Below are 4,468 nucleotides of genomic sequence, written 5' to 3'. Positions count from 1 at the left end.
TTTATTAACCAAGCTCGCACTCTATTATATTATTTAACTTAATTAAATATTACCACACATTTAATAAACACGTTTTCTTTTATTTATTATCAAAAGCAGGATATTACATTAAAATAAAAAAAAAACCCAAAAGTGAGTACAACTCACTAAAGTCTAATGTGCAAACCATAATGCGTATTTATGTTGCTAATTATATATATATATTTATTTAATATGCTAACTCGTTCCTTTATCACACATTATCATTTCAAACTACAAAACATACAAAAACAATATCAAATAAAGTATTTTAATAAAACTGATAAATCTTTCAACAAAATAATATGAAATAAAGTGCACCTAAACCGATTAATAAACACCCACAACAAACCAAAGTCTTAGTAACTATGGTCAAACAATAATTTAAAAGGAATACGGATGTATTGTCTGACATGACCTGACCTGACCTTGAAGGAATGAAAGATGAAATATTGGACTGGATTTTTTGAATAAATGAAACATGTTTTTATTAACATAATATGATTGAAGTGAATTATTTTATAAGAAATGTATTTTGCCTAAATTTTAATGAATTATTGAAACGTTCGGCCCAACTTTTATTCTAGAAGCCCAAAAAATCCAATTTTATTTAGTGATTCAATAATATAAATCTATAAATATCACACGCTACTCCACACATAATTATAAAACCTAGATAATTCTATTTTTGTTTTCTCATCAGATACATCTCTTCGATCACCGGTAGGGTGGCGTGGCGCCGTCAAAAACCCTAATTAGTAAAGTTTGGTTGATCGTGTTTATAGAAAGTAGAGTCATCATCTGCGGGTATTAATTATTATTTTATTACTAATATTTCATTCTATCATATTTTGCGTTATTTTTGTAATGAGAATTTCGTTTTCATTTTATCATAAGCCTTCGATTTTGTTACGAATGGCATGCTTACTTCTAATTGGTTGCATTATACAGAGATTCGAAGATCATAACATGTTGATTGTTCTTAGCAATATAATAAGCATATGAGGAAACTTGAATTCAAATGGTAATGTTAAACTTTACAGTTATAAATTCCATTAATAATTTATTTGAATTTCAATCAACTAGAGTTCATGTTTGATGTTATGTGGTTTTGTTGACTTGTTATAAGGATATTCGATTTGTAATTCAAGTCCCTTTACTAATAAAAGTTTACCACATTATATACACACACACACATTTGCATCAAATGTTTCCCTATAATTTAGGGTGCTGATAAACGTACCCCACTCTCATCCATTTTTACTAAACATACCACATCTCTCAAGTATTACATTAATACTATTAAGGCATTTTTATTGTTTCTTTTGTCATTTTATTATCTTTTATCATCATTATTATTTTTATAATTTTTTTTTCTATTTTTATTTAACAATTTTCTTTCTATTTATCTTTTTATGTATATTTAAAAGAATTTAAAAAAACAAGAACATTTTTTCTTACTTAGAAAAACATTTTTTCTTTTCTTATCTAAAAACGACGTTTTTCTTGTTTAATTTTTTTTTTGTTTTAATCTTTTTTGAGATATAGTTTTTTTCTTACTTAGAAAATGTTTTTTTTTTTAATAAGAGATAGTTTACATTTTTTTATAAAAAAACATATTATTTTTTTAAATAAAATGGTGAAATAAAATACAACTTGATAGACAAATTTGGCTATTTTCTCAGGTAACATTAATCTCATGAATCCGAACCTAACAAAAAAAATCAAATTGTTTTGAATACATTTTTATAAATAAAATAAAAAACTAGCTAGATAAACAAACTTTTAATAAGATCTTGAAGAAATAAAATAATAAATCAATAATAAAAATAAGTAAAAGACTGTAAAAGAAAAAAAACATAATGGTTTTATATTTGATATCTTGAGACACTTATAAAATAAAATAAGAGGGAATAACATATTAATTACAAATATTAAGGGTGAATGAAAGTTCAAAGGTGGTGTGTGTTTAGCAAGGGAGAGAGTACGTTTAGCCTGACCCATAATTTATTGCATACAAATTTATTTTCTTGTGGTTCGATGTGATAGTTTTTGTAAGATTTACACTATATTGAGTATATATATATATATATATATATCAAGATAGATTATATATTTTCTTTTCAGTTTAGCTTGTTTGACTTGTTGGAAATTAGTATGAATTTTTGAAAGATTGTGTAATAAAACTCATATCATAGAGGATTGCATGATTAAAAAGAAGGTCTATGTATAAGGTGCATATATTATGTTTAAGATATACACGTAGTTCCCCTATTATTTTTTATTTATTTTAAAGCATCATCTACAAATGGCAATGCCTTATTTCTCAAAATTGCATATTGCAATTGAAGTTTGTTCAATTGATTAGAAGTCATACGTCCAAATGTTGCATGCGAAATTAGTTTAATTTATTATAAATCATTACATTCGAGTGTGAAAGTTCCATGAAATGACCGGGAGTGTGTAATTTTTGTTAAGTTTAATAGATACTATATGCTACATATTTAATAAAATAATATTTATTAGGAGCAGAAAGTCTACTGTTTGAATCTCATGTTATGTTTAGTAATTATGTAAAATTATCTTCGATTAAACGCATTTTGTTAAGCATAAACTATGAACTTACCTTTTTGTGATTACTTATTTAAGGAGAGCGTGGTTATCTTAATCTCAATGAACCACCAACAGTTGAAAGTCAAAGGATCATATACCATTGGAAACATCAAACCCAAGATCCAAGCCAAGTAATATATTCCATTTAACCAACAGGAACCGATCTTCAACGAAATGATTCTCGATGTTCTCAATACTCTTGCCAACTTGTGCATTGGGGATTCTGCCTGGGCACTTATACGCAAATCAAGCGGTTTCATGGTTATATCTATTAAGAACCTCGATGGAATGATGATGTATTCTCTTTAAGTCAAGCCCACTAATACCATTGCCTATGTAAAAGCAAATACCGAGATCTTCAACAAAATGGTTGCCTGGGACGACGACGCCCTTTTGACTTCCACATCAACATGAATTCGACCCTCACACTTATAAGTAGGTCAAGTGGATTCATGAAGATATTTATCAAAACCCCAACTTGAGAGACCATTACCCACGATGTAAAACCCTCATTCATAATCATCAACATAAAAGCCGCAATATCGAAGAAGGTAAATATTCATTGTGACAACCGGGGGTTAATCTACAACGACATGGTTATCCGTAAAAACTGTACCCTTGCTGACTATAGCATCAACAAGGAATCCACACTCACGCTTACGCGTTTATTGAAGGAACTCATGCAGATATTCATCACGTCCCTCTCTAGACAGGCCTTTACTCTAGATGTCAAACCCTTAGACACTGTATACAACGTACAAGCCAAGATCAAGGATAAGGTGGGTATTAATAGAGTAAGCCTTCCTTGTGATGAGCATGAATTGATCTTCAACGAAATGGTTCTCCATGACACTAATAACCTTGCTAACTATAACATCAAGAGGGAATCTGAAGTTACGCTCATACCTTATACCTATATTAAGGGGAGTCATGAAAATATTCATCAAGATACTAAGTACCGGAATTACTTTGCAACTCAAACCTCTAGACACCATCCACAATGTGAAAGACGAGATCTTTTATAAGGAAAATCATTCCTCATGCAAAAAGAAACTGAGCTTTTAGCAAACAATTTCTAGAGAACGGACAAATTCTTGCTGACTACAACATTCACAAGAAATCAACCATCCATCTTTTTTTATAAAATAGCATGTTGATTGTTTTTAATAGTTTAAAAAGCATATGGTGAAACTTGAATTCACATGATAATGTTAAACTTTACAATTATGAAGCTTCAATTCAACTACATGTTAGATCTATTGCACGATGTCACTGTTTGGTTGTTGTTAATTCATCTATGCTCAATTAGAGTCCGTGTTTGATGTTATGTGGGGTTGTTGACTTGTTATAAGGATTTTTGACTTGTATTTCAAGTACCCCCTTTACTAATAAATTGTTTACCAAATTTTAATTTTTTTCTTTTTTGCATCAAATGTTTCGCTATAGTTTATTGCATATGAGTGTATTTTTTGTGAGTCGATGTGAAAGTGTTCCTAATAAATGTTTACATATATGATGTTTAAGATATACACGCATTTCCTGGTTTTTTTTTTGTTTTTGTTCTTTTAAATAAAGTATCATCTACAAATAGCAATACCTTGTATCCTAAAATTACAAATTTCAAGTGAGGTTTGTTTGGTTTATTATAAATCATTACACTTGAGTGTGGAAGTTCTAAGAAATGATTAGGAATGCACTATGTTAGTATTGAGAGTTTGCCACGAGTTGGTACCGCTGTCACGATCCGCATCGAATAGTGCTATCACAAGTAAATGAAAACCTTTTATGAAACAATGGATGAAAAGCTGGAATGTAAACAATTGCATTCAAGAAAATA

General features: G+C 29.2%; 1 pseudogene; it reads left to right on the top strand.

Annotated features, from left to right (window-relative positions):
• Positions 1-2,208: 2,208 nt before the first annotated feature.
• LOC143556919 (uncharacterized) lies at positions 2,209-4,004 on the top strand (annotated as a pseudogene).
• Positions 4,005-4,468: the final 464 nt, after the last annotated feature.

This window comes from Bidens hawaiensis, unplaced genomic scaffold (assembly GCF_021521415.1).
Source record: "Bidens hawaiensis isolate Kalapana, Puna unplaced genomic scaffold, B.hawaiensis_p1.1 tig00018753_1, whole genome shotgun sequence".
NCBI classification, from domain to species: Eukaryota; Viridiplantae; Streptophyta; class Magnoliopsida; order Asterales; family Asteraceae; genus Bidens; species Bidens hawaiensis.
Note: the sequence above shows the minus strand (reverse complement) of the source record. Positions and strands in the feature narration are given on the sequence as shown.